The 17,471-nt window shown below is 36.7% G+C and overlaps 1 protein-coding gene across 3 annotated transcripts in view; it reads right to left on the minus strand.

The window, feature by feature from the left end:
- LOC106882604 (uncharacterized) overlaps positions 1-13,254 on the minus strand; it is a 169,185-nt gene extending 155,931 nt beyond the window's left edge. For 2 of the 3 annotated variants that reach the window (XM_089350390.1, XM_089350388.1), the window contains exon 1: positions 12,142-13,151. The gene's annotated coding sequence lies outside the window, so the exon portion shown is untranslated. Of the gene's footprint in view, positions 1-12,141 lie in introns of all 3 variants that reach the window. The other variant, XM_089350389.1, reaches the window with a different exon arrangement.
- Between the last annotated feature and the right edge of the window lie 4,217 nt (positions 13,255-17,471).

Here is a 17,471-nt window from a genome sequence, read left to right on the forward strand (position 1 = left end):
TTTAAGGGTTTAGTAAAACAAAAAATCCCATTATTTAATATTCTAAAGCGAAGTACTTCTTTTATTAGTATCTTTTGCTGAATTGCTAAGTTACGCGGACTTCAACAAATCAACAGCAGTTGTCAAGCGGTGGAGAGGAACAAACACAAACACAAAGCCACACGCACATAGAGACGGACTTCCGTCTACCGAGCCCACTCACAAGACTTTGGTTGTCCCGGAACTATAGAAGACACTTGCTCTAGGTTCTACGCAATGGGAGTGAGCCAGGAACAATGTGGGTGCTTCACCAGATGTAATACTCGGACATATCGTCAGTGTTTGTATCCTGGGGTCATGGAGTGTTTTGGGTCTTACGCCATACACCATAACCTAAGTGAGCTGAACTAAGGTGATCAAATATAAGCTGGTTGTGTCCGAAGAAGTAGTACGCTACTGACCCCACCTGTCACCAGTTTTTAGCTAGTCATCTAGATCCATTCTCAGCGTTGCTTTTGATAAGCTCTTCCTCTGTTCATTGCTACAATACCCTCGGCTCCACAATCCTTAGTGTGGGAACAACCTGCAAATGGCTGACTGCCCACCTTTATTTGACGTGACACACTCATATATATATGTACATGTATGCATCTATATATAATGCATATATATATGAGTATGTGTATATATATATATGGGTGAGTATACATATGTATACATATGTATTTAGCGGTCGCCATGATTGATCTACAAGTGTTTTTTTTGTTTTTATTCCTCTCTGTTTATTTCCTCGTGTGCCTTTCTGTTGAAGGGCGTAAGCTCGAAACGTAAAATACTTTCTCACCTTCCCGAGCGTCAAACTAATACACCTGCTTGTTGTTTATACACCTGTCTTCGTCTTTTGTTTTTCTGTAAATTTCAACTAATATATATGTATATATATATATATATATATATATATATATATATATATATATATATATATATGTATGTATGTATGTATATGTGTGTGCGTATATATATATATATGTGTGTGTGTGTGTGTATTAATCGAAGAGTACAATATTATATATCCATTACGGCCGATCTTGACAATCGGTTTCGCACAAGGTGATTCAACGGTGTATTTGGTAACAGTCCGATTATATAATCCTGAGCTCTTCAGAGGGAGCTGTTATGGAATACACCCGACAAATATATATATATATATATATATACACATTCACATACAAATACTCGCATACACATATACATCATATATATATATATATATATAATAATATAGATTTAATCAAAAGATTAAATGTGGTACTTAAAATGTTTGAGGCACCAGAATTTGGTAGGATAAAAACCAAAAACAAAATCAAGAGATTTGGTGAATAAAATTTGAAGCTAAGCAACAAAAATTCAATAGGTTATAGCAGTACGTACGTTTCGTACAAGCTCCATTTATTCATGTAGTGAGAACACCACAGAAAATACAATGGAAATGTACTCCTCAGCTGCATAATGGAATTTCATTTTAGAAAGTCAGTTTGAAGATGTTTGCAAAAAGATGTGTTTTCTTCTCTTACTCTTGTTTTTTGCAAACATTTTCAAACTGACTTTCTAAAATGAAATTCCATTATGCAGCTGAGGAGTACATTTTCATTGTATTTTCTGTGGTGTTCTCACTACATGAATAAATGGAGCTTGTACCAAACGTACGTACTGCTATAACCTATTGAATTTTTGTTGCTTATCTTCAAATATATATATATATATGTGTGTGTGTGTGTGTTAGCAAAGACGTGTGTGGTTCAGCATTGTCATGGTGGAAAACGATTCCTTTACAATTTGTCAATTCTGACCATTTTTCTTTGATTTCTTCCTCCAGTTTTATTAGTTGTTGACAGTAAGCATCTGAATTGATCGTTTGGTTCCTTGGAAGCGGTTCAAAATACACAACACGTTTATAATCCCATCAAATTGGCAGCATGACCTTTTTTTATGAAATTCAGCTTTTGATGTGGTTTGGGCTAGTTCATTACGCTTGGACCATGATCGTTTTCGATTGATATTATTGTAGACGATCCATTTTTCATCTCCAGTGATGATTCGTTTCGAAGAAAGGTCGATTTCAATACGTTTGAGATGCAAATCGCAAATATTGATTCGTTGTGTTCAGTGAATCTCTTTCAATTTATGTGGAATCCAAATATCGAGCTTCTTAACGAGTTCAAGACATTTTAAGTGATTTTCAGTTGTTGTGTGCGATACATTTAACATCTCTGTAATCTCCCGTACAGTTATATGACAATCAGATTCAATTATGGCTTTGATTCGGTTATCATCAATTTCAGAGGTCAACCAGGACGTTGGTCATCTTTGAGGGAAAAATATCCAGAACGGAAATTTTAAAACCATTTTTGACATGTGCGTTCTGTTAAGAAATCAACACCAAAGCTTCACATATCTCTTTGTGAGTTTCAGCAGTTTTCTTGCCCTGACGGAAATAAAAAAGCAAAATATGGCGAAAAGTTTCGTTTTTGCTCGCCATGTTAAAATTGACACTGAAGTAACAGCTGTAAACAAAATTACGCGCAATTTGCTTCTAAAGTAAGCTAAAAGTAACGGTTATCAAATGTCAAAAGGAAAAATTACAACATTGACAAAAGTCATTTAAAAAATCGTTAACTCCATCTACTTGCGAAAAACGAAATTACTTTCTTGCCAACTCATATATATATATATATATATATATATATATATATATATATATAGTGCGTGTGTGTGTTTGTGATTACAATGGACAATAGAAAGACAATATTGAAAGGACAAAGTTTAATTACTGCGTTATTAGCTTAACACTTTTAATGGGACGAAAAAGAATTTTAACGTTTCGGACGTTGTCTTTCATCAGAAGAAAGGGAAAAACCTAAAAGAACTGAGAAAGAAGAGTCAGAGACAAAAGAAAGAAAAAAGATAAAACTGTATGGGGTTTTAGGAATCAAGTGTGAGTGTGGTTCTATGGGGGAAAAATTAAGAAGGGACATAGGGTGGGTGTACAAACTTGTACACACATCATATTCGTATATATGGGAAACAGCTTCTCTTTTATAAATATTTCATTATAAATGCGAACATCCATGTTTTTGTTAAGAATATTTCGTATTTCCATATAAGTACTTTACTTACAGTATTTATTATATCGATCTTAGAAGAATTAAAGACCAGCCAATCCTGTTCTGAACTAGATATGGTAAAACATGTTTTGCTGTTTTTACAACATAACTAATAAACAATGCAAACTAATAATATAACTAATGATATATATATGATTTATCGTAAACCAGCTCTGTTATTTCCTGCTGTGGCCTTCTTCTAATGATGTATCGACTGGCAATCATCGAAAGTCGATCCTGTGAAAAAACTGAGATTTAAATTATATTTTTTACGATTTAAAATAGGGTCAGCAAACCATGGTTAGCAAATAAAATTCTGTTAACTGACGATTTTATTGAATATGGCTGACATGCTTAAAGTTAAGTATAACTAAGAAGAAAAGCAATTCAAAATTACAAGGTGCATACCAGAAGTTTCGAGACTTTTTCAGGAAAGATTTATTTATTTCTAAGCCGTACGAAACGCTAATCTCCTTCATAGTAGAATCATCTACTGCGAGCTGGCAGAAACGTTAGCATGCTGGACGAAATGCTTAGCAGTATTTCGTCTGCCGTTACGTTCTGAGTTCAAATTCCGCCGAGGTGGACTTTGCCTTTCATCCTTTCGGGGTCGATAAATTATGTACCAGTTACGCACTGGGGTCAATGTAATCTACTTAATCCCTTTGTCTGTCTTTGTTTGTCCCCTCTATGTTTAGCCCCTTGTGGGCAATAAAGAAATAAGTAGGATACTCTGACTTTAATGCATTTGTACTAGAGCTCCAACCTCTTCGTCAAGGTCCCATGGAACGATTAACCACGAGGCTCTCTTTTAGTTTGGGGAACAACCGAAAGTCACAGGAAACAAGGTATGAACTATTGAGAGGGTGAGGGACAGTTTTGATGCCCATCTCTGTCAAGTTGGTTACCAGGATAGAATTGTAGACTGGTGCATTGTCCTGGTGCAGGTGCCACCGACCCCGAATAGAAGAGGGCATCAAGGGAAGGAAGGGGGGAGGGAAACACCACAAAAATGGTAAATGGGCAAATGGTTTACGGCACAAAAGAAATCACTTTAAACTTGATAAAATAATATTTGAAGTGGTTTATATGATCGGAAATATAATTTCGAAGTGTTCGTAGTGTCATAATGAGGATCTGATAGAAGATTTTGCAGCTAAAAAACGTAGAAAACCTTTCAAATATAAATAAAGTGGAAGTATATGAAGATAAGTGGAGGTGCGTGGCTTAGTGGTTACGGTGTCAGCATCATGATCGTAAGATTGTGGTTTCGATTCCTGGACCGGGCGACGCGTTGTGTTATTGAGCAAAACTCATTTCACGTTGCTCCAGTCCACTCAGCTGGCAAAAATGATTAACGCTGCGATGGACTGACGTCTTGTCCAGCTGCGGAACGCATACGCCATAGAAACTGGGAAACGGGCCCATGAGCCTGGCTAGGCTTTAAAAGGGTGCATTTATTTTTTATTATATGAAAATAAACGTTCTTTTCTATTTTACTGTTAGTTTTGTTTCATTTTGAAAAAATCAAAATTAATTTTATGGTTTATTATTGTTTATATATTGAATTACATATATGTAGGGACACCAAAATCTTTTAAGTACTGAGGGCCTCTATGGGACTTAATCCAGCTCTACTTTGAGCACATTATTAATCGAGGCAAATACCTTCTACTCTCAAACTTCACAGAGAGACGAACTCGGAATGAATCACTGATATATCTGTGCTGTCATCAATGTAAGAGTTCTAGCTGGGAATCGTGTCATACAAGGAGATATCATCTCTTCGAAGTTCTTTACGGCATGTCTCGAAATGGTCATGAGAAACATTGATTGGGTAGATAGCATCAACATCACTGGCGAGCTACTAACTTCCCTTCGCAGACTACATCGTATTTTTCGCAGGAATCTCAGATCATCTGCAGACCGAGCTGGTAGTGCTGGACCCTTCCCGCTGTTCAGCAGTAGACCTCAAAATAAACTAAATGGAAACATAATATATGCGGTCCGAAAACGTAGCACAAGACCAAATAATGGTGGGAAGCAATGAAATTAAGGTAAAGGAGTATATCTGTCTGGGACAGACAGTAAATATATGCTTAGACAATAATCACTGCGTAGTGTAAGAGAAGGGTGCATATGTATGTATGTATGTATGTATGTATGTATGTATGTATGTGTGTGTGTGTATGAATGTATGTATGTATGTATGTATGTATGTATGTATGTATGTGTATATATGCATGTATGTAAGTACGTACGTGTGTATGTTGGTATATATGTACATACACATGTATATGTATATATATATATATATATATATATATATATATATATATATATATATATATATATATATGTACATACATATATGTATGTATGTATATAAAAGCAAGGGTGCAATGCGTTCCGTTAAGTAATAAGCTAAAAAACATAGTAAATGCACAAACTGAAAATAGATGCAATTCCTCATTAATTATTAGCCAGGAGTCAAACGCAATTTCGTACTTTTAACGTTAATATTGGTTCCCTTCTGCGGGCACCGGCAAGAGCTACCAGGAAAATGGGACCAAGAACAGACAAACAATACACGGAAAACAAACAATGCAGAAGTGGACATAGGAAAATGAATAAATATATATTTCTTTATTGCCCACAGGGGGTTAAATATAGAGAGGACAAACAAGGAGAGACTGTGGAATAAGTCGATTATATCAAGACAAGACCGTTAGTGGACGGACGAAGGACAAAACGAAATGAATAAACAAACAAAGCTAGATGAAGACGAAGTGTGGGTAACGCTAAGAGGGAAATCCTAAAGGAATGGAAACAGAAGGGCATCAGACAGGGAAAGGGGTTGAAGTGGAGACTAGAGAAATTACGACCGGTTGCTTCAACGGCCGGCGTAAAAAAAAAAATATATATATATATAGGTATCTTTTAAATTCGTTCATGGTAATGTTATGGGTATGCAGATAAAACTCCTATTTCATTATGCCGACTACCGTCTAATGATACTGAGTAATGAGTCAATTTTTTTGAGGTTGCATCATGGTTACAACGATATAATGTAGGATAAATATAATGATAACAATAATTCTAGGATGGAATTTATAAGTTTTTAATGCTTCGCTACTCGCGTTTCCACATACTGGCAAGGAGGGATAAACATCCCTCTGTGATTCATCCATTAATGCAGTATTGTGTGATGAAATGAATCAATGACGATGATCAACCGGATAAGTACGGATACTACGGACTATACCGTAATCATTCCAAGAGTACGGACTCTGATGTTAAAGTCATGTGATTTGTGGAAACGTGCGTAGCGATGCATTAAATATTCATAAATTCCATCCTAGAACTGTTGTTGTTGGTCTTATATATATATATATATATATATATATATATATATATATATATAGAGAGAGAGAGAGAGAGAGAGAGAGAGAGAGAGAGGGGGGGGGGGAGATAATTTATTCTCAAATGCAGGACAATGCAAATACATAGGCGTGAACAGGATAAACTATCCATATATTACAGAAAAATTTGTCAGCGGCCAGCTATGAGACTCGAATTCAAATCCCTGTGATTACGCGTCAAATGCCTTACCTTTAAGCTAAACTGTCCAGCGACGAATTGTTCTGCTATTTTAGGATTTATAACTCTAGCTCTATACGACGCTAACGTTAAATTCAACTTACGATGAAAGTTTGAGAATATATTATTTCCGTATCTTTCAATACATCTCAACGCTTCTAACGCAAACTTTGTTTGTTTACTTTCATCGTAAGTTGAATATATATATATATATATATATATATATATATATATATATATATAGAGAGAGAGAGAGAGAGAGATATATATATTTATATATATATACATATATATAGTGAGAATTTACAAGAAAACAAAAGACAAAGACAGGTGTGTAAACAACAAACCGATGCGTTAGTTTAACGCTCGGGAAGTGAGAAAGTCTTTTACGTTTCGAGCCTACGCTCCTCGACAGAAAGGAACACAGAAATAAACAGGGAGAGGAAAAAATGGTTTAGTGGCTACGTTTAGGTGTGGTAAGAAGCTTGCTTCCCAACTACATGGTTCCTGCTTCAGTCCCACTGCGTGGCACCTTGGGCAAATGTCTTCTACTATAGCCTCGAACGGACCGGCTATGTATGTATGTATGTATGTATGTATGTATGTATGTATGTATGTATGTATGTATGTATCTATCTATCTATCTATCTATGTCTCTCTCTATATATATAAGGCTTACATATTCATTACATATACTGATATTATATATGTAGTCGATCTTACCCATATTTGCCTGACTCAATGCTTCCACCTATCCCGATCCCGCATAACGTATACTACGTCATCAGGGCAAAATCTCGTATCTGTACGAAGTTGGTGAATATCGAATTTTACTGCATACTTTATCCAAGTATATCCATGTCGAGGTATACATGAGAGTGTATCATTAAAGATCTTTCACTTAAGTCTCCAGTAAAGTTTGATAAAGCGCATGCGCCATTCTAATAACATCAGTAAATGAAAGGGGATTGCTGTACAATTTTTGTTTGGTTAGATGCCTTTTCCTGCAGATAACCTGAACAGCCCAAATCATGCAGAAATTAAGTCTTGTTTGTAGAAGTTTTCTAAGTGTTCAAGAAGTAGACCCGTACAATAGCATTGATTCCATTGTGGCACAGTAAGGAGAAACACGTCTTTTAATATTTCCTGATAATGATGACTTCGAGATGACATCGAGGTCATCAACAGCAGCCTAAATTTTAGTTAGAGAAACTTTTACGTCCTTTTCTGTAGACGTTGCTTTCTTAGTATACGAAGGAGTCTACGAATTTAAAAAGGATAAAGGATTTGTTTGATAGTACTTGAGTTTTCTCGATTGAGGCAGATGTATTCAGTCTCTGAGACATTGACATAAAGATCAATATCTGCACCCATATTTAAACGATCATATAAAAAGGTGATAAATTTTGAGATAGTGCCTACAAGGAGAATTGCTTGTTTGCTTCTACATGCACAAACAAATCTATTTTACTTTTAATATGTTTCTGTTGTAAGGCGGTGAGCTGGCAGAAACGTTAGCACGTTGGGCGAAATGCTTAGCAGTATTTCGTTTGTCCTTACGTTCTGAGTTCAAATTCCGCCGAGGTCGACTTTGCCTTTCGTCCTTTCGGGACCAATAAATTAAGAACCGGTTGCGTACTAGGGTCGATCTAATCGACTGTCCCCCTTCCTCAAAATTTCAGGCCTTGTGCCTAGAGTAGAAAAGAATATGTTTCTGTTGTTCATTCCATCGAGGTCGACTTTGCATTTCATCCTTTCAGAGTCGGTAAAATAAGTATCAATTGAACACTAGGATCCATGTAATCGACGTACCCGCTTCACTCGAAATTACTGGCCTTGTGCCAAAATTTGAAACCAATATACTTCTGTTGTTTGATTTTAAAGATTTTATTGATGTCAGTAAGATATCACTGATTCTTTTCGTATTTAATGATATTTCTTCTGCAGAGTTCGATTTCCTTTAAATGGGTGGTATTCATCAACTGATTACGCTTCTCAGTAATCACTTCAGACCCCCATGAGAATCGACCTCTGATTTTAACTCTGACGGGAAGACATTTCTATACAGCGCGGTGACAACATTATTGTACGTTGCTTCTAGGGCGTTGGTTTCATTTTCTACATGAAATGGTGTAAAATTGTTTCTGACCAAGACGGCGTACTGTTGATAAATATCATTATTGTTGTTAAGTACTGTCCAGTCATGCGGAAGAAAAGTTGTTATTTCTGTTTGTTAACACGTAAGCGCAGCCAATTTCTGGAAGACAGTATTCAATAATCATTCTCGAAATTTATTTAATTCCATTACTTCAATATATCCTCTTGGACTGTTCTGCTGTTATTAGTATCCCAGTAATCGTATTCGGAGTTTTTGTAACGTTTGCAGTGTGTTTTGGACATTTAGTTAATTAAAGAAACTGAGACTGTTACAAGCGATTTCTACAGCAAGGACATGCACACACACACACACACACACACACACACACACACACACACACACACACACACACACACACACACACACACACACACACCAATACTTAGATCGTAGATCTTATTTCTTTATTGCCCACAAGGCGCTACACACAGAGGGGACAAACAAGGACAGACAAACGATTACATCGATTATATCTACCCAAGTGCGTAACTGGTACTTATTTAATCGACCCCGAAAGGATCAAAGGCAAAGTCGACCTCGGCGGAATTTGAGCTCAAAACATAACGGCAGACGAAATACCGCTAAGCATTTCGCCAGGCGTGCTAACGTTTCTGCCAGCTCGCCGCCTTAAGATCGTAGATCTTGCCACCCATCCCACGTTAACAGACGCGTACCATTCAATACGACAAAATGGGAAACGACTGGTGAAGCTGATAGTCTTCCAAAAACAAAAATACCTTTAAAAAACCTAGCAAATCATGTCATAACAAAAGCAAAAAATATCCCAGTCTCTCTCTTACAGACAAATTCTCACAATGAGAGCGAATAAAAAAAAAAAAAAAGAAGAAAAAGTATAGATATTCCAATCTTATATATACTGCATCAGATGCTCGCAATGCTATGAGAATTATATCGGCCAAACAGGATCAAAATTAATAAATCGGGTAAGGATACATAAGTAGCAAATCAAAGATTTATCTCTTAAAAATGTTCCATGTAGTGATTATCTGGGCATATGTGCATATGGAAAAATCAGAATATTCCCTTCTTTTCAAAATAAAGGGAAAAATGATTAACTACGAAAGGCAAAAGAAGAATACGTTATACAAATTTTAAATCCGAAACTAAACCGGTAATAGTCAACCACGCCATGGACAAGAGCTACCACTATAGTGATTACCTTATAATACGTGATCTGAAAAGTAGAAAGCAGTGAAAATGGCTTAACATGACAGGAAAACTACATTCTATAAGATTTGTGTCATTAGCTTTTCCTCAAGATTTTTTTTATATAATAAATTTTCAATTTAAGATTTTTCTTCAAATATGGTCACTATATCAAAAAAAATTTTTTAATCGTATGTATATTTATACACACATGTATGTAGGTATATGTATGCATGTGTCTGTGTGTGTGTTTTTCCAATTTCCAAAGATTGATATGGAAGGCAACTTTGGGTGTTCACTCCGGTATACGCGTGACAATACATATACTTCACTTTATGTAATGAGTTCTGTTTACCCCGTTTGTCGAACACACACACTGAATTTCTCGGACAAATATGTTAAGGGTACACGTGTCTGTGCTGTGCACGGTCACTTTCACGTTAATTTCACAAGCAGGCTGTTTTGTTGATCGGATCACCTGGAACACATGTCGTCGTAACCATAGCGTGCCATTAGGAAAAAACAAAACAAGAACACACTATCTATCTATCTATCTATCTATCTATCTATCTATCTATCTATCTATCTATCTATCTATCTATCTATCTATTCAAAAAATATAAGACGGACTAACAGGGTATAATAATCAAAAGAGCAGATGATAAAAGAAAAGAAAATAATCGATGGATGACATCTGTATACCGTCATGTTATGAGGCATACATGTCTTAGATACAGTAATGCTAAAATATGCAAAAAAATGATTATATATATATTTGGGACGGAAAAATAAAATAATGTATATATTTGGGAGGGAGAAATGTAGAAAAATACCAATTGTGTTAGCATCCAGATTGGGAAGGGAAGAAGAGGGAGGAAGTGAAGGAGAGAGAGAGTGAGTGAGAGAGAGAGAGAGTGAGTGAGAAAGAGAGAGAGAGAAAGAGAGAGAGAAAGAGAGAGAGAGAGAGAGAGAGAGAGAGAGAGAGAGAAAGAGAGAGAGAGAGAGAGAGAGAGAGGAATTTTCTGGACAATGTTTTTATATTTTCAGCCTGTGAGTGGTTTAGAATTCCGTAATATGTACTATTTGGATGGCAAATTTTCAAAATGAAAACATGAATATGAAGAATTTATCAGAAATCCACAAATAGCATCATTTAGAACTTACAAAATATTGTTTCACAAATGCGATCAAGTTCTTATCTTAAAGTTTTTAGCACCTTCATCATTTAGTTCCCCACCAGACATGCTGTGACAGAGAGGTAGTATATATTTTCTCTGAATATCTAAAAGAATGCTTATGTAGTGTGTATCTACTCTTGAAGGTAGTCTCTTAAATTAATACGTCCACTATGGTTTGCTAACTTCACATAAACGCTGAGACATTATTCATTAAGCGAGTGTGAGTTAAAATACTGTGACAATTACATTGGCTTTGAGTATTTGATAATCATCATAATAATTTATCCACTGCTATTTTAAATATACAAGGTCTTCCTTTTTTTGTAGAAACTGCACCTAATTATTTAAGCGTTTAATTATACACACAACACAAACATATACGAACCAGCGAGGTAATTCCTACACGATCGCTTGACTTGCCAGAAACACAAGTCGAATCTCTGAAATCACACCCTAGTCCTAGACGAGATGGCCGCGGCTAGAACACCTTCGGTCATAGGCCTGAACTGTCAGAGCTGACATGGAACCCTGGCAACAACAATAACAACACCAACAACAAAACGTTTACATACAGAAATTCGTAAACATGCCAGCGTATAGGAGTTAACATACGTATAATAACACAGATATATACACATAAATACGATGTTCGATACACACACTTATACAAACACATAAACACATAAACATTTTACATACACAATTACAAGCACGCATACACGCGCACACACATGAATTATATACATAAATATGATGTTACACACGTACAAGCCCACACACATGCATACAATATAAACACGCAAACACATACAAAAATACTCATTGTATACAACTATTTCTTTCAATATCAACATAAACACATAGCATTCATATCCGTGAAATGAACGAAAGTTACCTGCTTCTGTTGTTGCTAACGACGCCAGTTGATTATACTTCCAACGTATTATCGTTTAGCCGTTCACCCACAATTCAATGCGACTTGCCACAAGCTGTCATTAATACAATATTGATAAACGGGCTTCTTTTCTTCTTTTGTAGTAGTTACTAATTATTATAGAATTTCCATAGCCAGTAAGCAGTGATTGATACCATTAAGTGATTTGCTTGTTTGTCGTGACAAACGTGAGAAATCCACTGAAGTTTAGCAGTAAGTGGTCAGAGAATGTAACAAAAATTTCAACGATTTATTATTTTACATTACTGAAGATCAGATGCGAGAAACTCGTAGCTGAGACTCAGGCTGACTAAACTTTGAATAAATAATGTGCGTCTGTATGTGTTTGTATGTGTGTATGATCTATCTATATATATATCTATCTGTCTGTCTGTCTGTCTGTCTGTCTGTCTGTCTGTCTGTCTGTCTGTCTGTCTGTCTGTCTGTCTGTCTGTTGTACGTGTGTGTGTGTGAGAGATGTATGTGCATATGTGTATGAGTGCGTGCGTGTGTATCTATCTATCTATCTATCTATCTATCTATCTATCTATCTATCTATCTATCTATCTATCTATTTATCTATCTATCTATCTATCTATCTATCTATCTATCGATATAAATGTGTGTGTGTGTGTGTGTGTGAGTTGTTAGTGTGAGTGGGCTTGGGGTACAAATCTATATATATGTCGGCGTATTATTTCCTGTTCATTGAGCTGTAAACGTTAATTTAGTAAACATTAATTTTCTTAACTTATTTTTCTTTCGGTCTTTTTCAGCCTCTCAGTAGTTTTCTCTCATATAAATATCACAATCCTTAATTTCTTTTACGGCACCACAGCTAAGACCATGCTGGAGCACTTCGGTATACACACACATATGAAAATATATATACATTTACCTGTATCAGTGATTACTTTTAATTTCCTTAGTTTTCATATCGCGCGCGCATGTATATACATGTGTGTGTGTGTGTGTGTGTGTGTGTGTGTTTTGTTATTCCAGTAGCCGTTTTATAGCAACAACAACTGTTGACGATCATCTACATTGCCCAGGTAACCATGGTGCTCGAACAACAACTTAGAGCCAAGCCAAGCGCCTTGTGTTCAGTTAATTTAATGACTAATTTGTATGATTACGTGTGTGGGTGTGTGGGTGTGTGGGTGTGTGGGTGTGTGGGTGTGTGGGTTTGTATGTTTGTATATGCGTAGGTTTGAGTAATTACATCTATGTGAGTGTATGTGTGTGTATGTATGTATATATGATTATATATACATTATATATACATGTGCATGTATGTATGTATGTATGTATGTGTATACACACACATACACACACACACACACACTATCTATCTATATATACTTATATATATATATATATATATATATATACATATATATATATATATATATATATATATATATATATATATATACTTATATATATATATATATATATATATATATATATATATATATATATATATATATATATATATATATATATATATATGAGAGAGAGAGAGCAATGAGAGGGATGTAGGGAGAAAGACGGAGAGAGAGAAAGAGAGAGAAAGGGAGAGAGAGAGAGAGTGAAAGAGAGAGAGAGAGAGTGAAAGAGAGAGAGAGAGAGAGAGTGAAAGAGAGAGAGTGAAAGAGAGAGAGAGAGGCACATACACAAATCCAATGACGAAAATGTCTAGGAATTAGGGATTCCCTAAGGTCCATGGGTGTAATGTTGGCAACTCACTCCATGAGCTGACAAGTAGAGGAATGCCGTCTCCTTGGCTACCGTCTATTTCCATCACTACGCTTTTATATTTATACATATAATTATATGTACATATAGTTTGTATGCTTATATGAATACACACGCACACACGCACACACACACGCTTATACATGTATGTATGCATGTATGTATTAGTTCAACACTTTTTAGTAGAAAACATGTTTAATAAACTATTAGAAAACAAGAGTGACAGTGACTTCGAAGTTTTGCCTTGCTAGTCTTTATTAGACCTTGATAGATCAACCGATCGATCGATCGATAGATAGATTCATACATAAAGCCAGACTGTTGCAGTTAACGGAGCCCTCTCCAAGGAGACATTAATAGAAAGTGGAGTGCCCCAGGGAACAGTATTGGGGCCACTACTGTTCATGTTGGCTCTTTCAGACATGCCATCAGTTACTCAGATAGCCACACTTACTAACTATGCCGACGACACGAAAGTAGTACAAGCAGCCAAGGAACCTTCTGTTGCTAATCTTCTACAGAAAGGCCTAGATGCCATATATAAATGGGCTGAAGACAACATACAATTTAATGCAGGCAAATTCCAGGCCCTTCGCTACCAGCTAATTGGTGCTCAGAAGTCACAAGAACGATACTTTGGACCAAAAGGAGCAGAAATCCTAGAATCACATACAGTGATTGAAATGAGCAACGATGCCTCGTTTCACATGCATGTCACCAAGATGGTGGCAGTGTGCAGGCGAATGACCTGATGGATTCTGAGAACTCTCAGAACAAGGGACCAGGAAACTATGCTGGTCCTATAGAGAACATTTGTCCTCGGCCGTCTAGACCAGGTGTTTTCAAACTTTTTGACTTGCGGACTCCTTTATATTTCAGGCTTTACCTTAGGGACCCCCCTTATAAACGCTTATGAAATTTATACATAAATATTTGCTTAAAATAACATATATTTTTACATTTATTTATTTAACAGTATTTAACAAATAGGTTTATTGTCAATTAAAAGATTTCGATTAAAAAACATATATAAAATCAAATTGCCCATAAAAAGTATTTGCTGTCCACGGACTCCCTGTCTTGTCCTTGCGGATCCCTGTGGTCCGCGGACCACAGCTTGAAAACCCCTGGTCTAGACTACTGCTCTCAACTGTGGTCACCTTACACTGTAGGATTAATAGCAGAACGTGAGGCAGTTCAGCGATACTACACGAGGAAGATTGCATCAATGAAACAGCTGGCTATTGGGAGAGACTGAAAGAGCAACGACTCTACTCCCTCGATCGAAGACGGGAGAGGTAAACAGTGATATATGTGTGGCAGATACTGGAGAAGCAGGCACCAAACTTTGGAATTGAGAGTTACATACCAGACCTCGAAATGGACGTCACTGCACTGTTCCAAAAGTCCCAGCTGTCTCATCTGAGGCGAAGACTATGTACTGTAATAGCTTGGGATTGAAGAACCCACATCTATTTAACACCTTGCCAAAACATCTGAGGGATCTCCATGGAGTGGGAGTAGATGTTTTCAAGAAACAACTTGGCCTCTTGCTATCCAAGATCCCAGATGAATCAATATCAAGGCAGAAAACTCAAAACAGGGCACGGATATCGAACTCCCTCCTTCACTAAAAGCCAAACCCATAGAATTGGCCAATTAAAAAGTGATTATATGGCGGTGCCTCAAGGCTGGAACATATAAAAGAATAAAAGAACAAACATACATACATACATATTATTGACGTCATAAGAATTTATCAACTTCGAGAAAACGAGAAATAATTGTTTTTTGGAACGGTGAATCTCGAAGAAGATAAAAGTATATAAATTATATCGTGTAAATATTGGTTAAAAAAAATGACAGTTGTTCAACCTAGAATACTTGTCATATTTACAGATGTGGATTCGTGTCCGACGAGCAGCCTTCGAATTATTTTTCTTCATATGGATTTTTTAAAACCAGCATTTATACGATATTATTTATAGCCTTTTCTGCTTCAAGATTCTCCGTTCCAAAAGAAGAATATATGCGTGCGTGCGCGCGTGGGTATGCTATTTTTATATCCCTATCCTTTTAGTCTGTAGAGAAGTCAGCGTGAATCAGCATTCACAACAAATCCGAGACCGATGGAAGATGGATGATGAATGTATATTTAAACAGGAGATCTTTTACATTAAGTAAGATAGACAAATACTCTTTACACTTTCACTTGTTTCAGTCATTTGACTGCGGTCATGCTGGAGCGCCGCCTTTACTCGAGCAAATTGGCCCCAAGACTTATTCTTTGTGACCCTAGTACTTATTCTACCGGTTTCTTTTGCCGAACCGCTAAGTTACGGGGTTGCCAAGCGAAGTTCGGGGAACAAACACAGACACACAAAACACACACACACACACACACACACACACACACACACACACACACACACACATATATACAAGGCAAGAAACACAGATGAGGGTTACACAGATGAGCAACGTCAAACTCCCTCATCCACCAAATGTCACACATCAGAGGAGGTTTAGTGAAAGCGTAGCAAAGTATACGACGGTGCCCCAGCATAGCCACAGTCCTTCGACTGAAGCTAAAAAAAAAAAATATGTCGCCTCTCCACATAAGCAATTTTTCGTGAGATTGTGCTAGGAGACTGAAATATTTGTTTTCAATATCTTATCATTGGTAAGGCGGTGAGCTGGCAGAAACGTTAGCACGCCGGGCGAAATGCTTAGCGGTATTTCGTCTGCCGCTACGTTCTGAGTTCAAATTCCGCCGCGGTCGACTTTGCCTTTCATCTTTCGGGGTCGATTAAATAAGTACCAGTTACGCACTAGGGTCGATATAATCGTCTTAATCCGTTTGCCTGTCCTTGTTTGTCCCCTCTGTGTATAGCCCCTTGTGGGCAGTAAAGGAACAGGAAACGTTAGCACGCCGGGCGAAATGCTAAGCGCCATTTTGTACGTTTTTACGTTCTGAGTTCAAATTTCGCCGAGGTCGACTTTCATCCTTTCGGGATCGATAAATTAAGTACCATTTGCGTGCTGGGGTCGATCTAATCGACTGGCCCTCTCCCTCAAAATTTCGGGCTTTGTGCATAGAGTAGAAAAGGATGTATTGTGAAATTTATTTCTTACCAAATTCAAAACCAATTATATGGAGAAATCTTTATGGTGTCGCACGAGCTGCAAGGTTTGAAATGTGTGCCTATGTGTGCAAGCATGTGGACACACCTCAGGTCTGTTAGCAATTGAATCTATGTGAGATTATCAAAGAATAAATAGTAGCACTACCTTTATAATAATCTGTAATACCACAAATTAGTCCCTTGTGGTTTTCTTCATATTATATGAAAAAACATCAACAAAAACAGAAGCATATTTGTTCGTTTACTGTTTATAATCGTTATACATCTATTATTACGAGTGTTTGGTTAAAAAGAAAAACAACGTGTTAAATGAATGATAAAACATGGAAAAACAATTTTCGTTCCCAGACTACAGACGTTGTCCTGAGCATTATAAATGGTTGCTAG

Source organism: Octopus bimaculoides, chromosome 4, assembly GCF_046866305.1.
Source record: "Octopus bimaculoides isolate indiv1 chromosome 4, ASM4686630v1, whole genome shotgun sequence".
Taxonomy (NCBI): domain Eukaryota; kingdom Metazoa; phylum Mollusca; class Cephalopoda; order Octopoda; family Octopodidae; genus Octopus; species Octopus bimaculoides.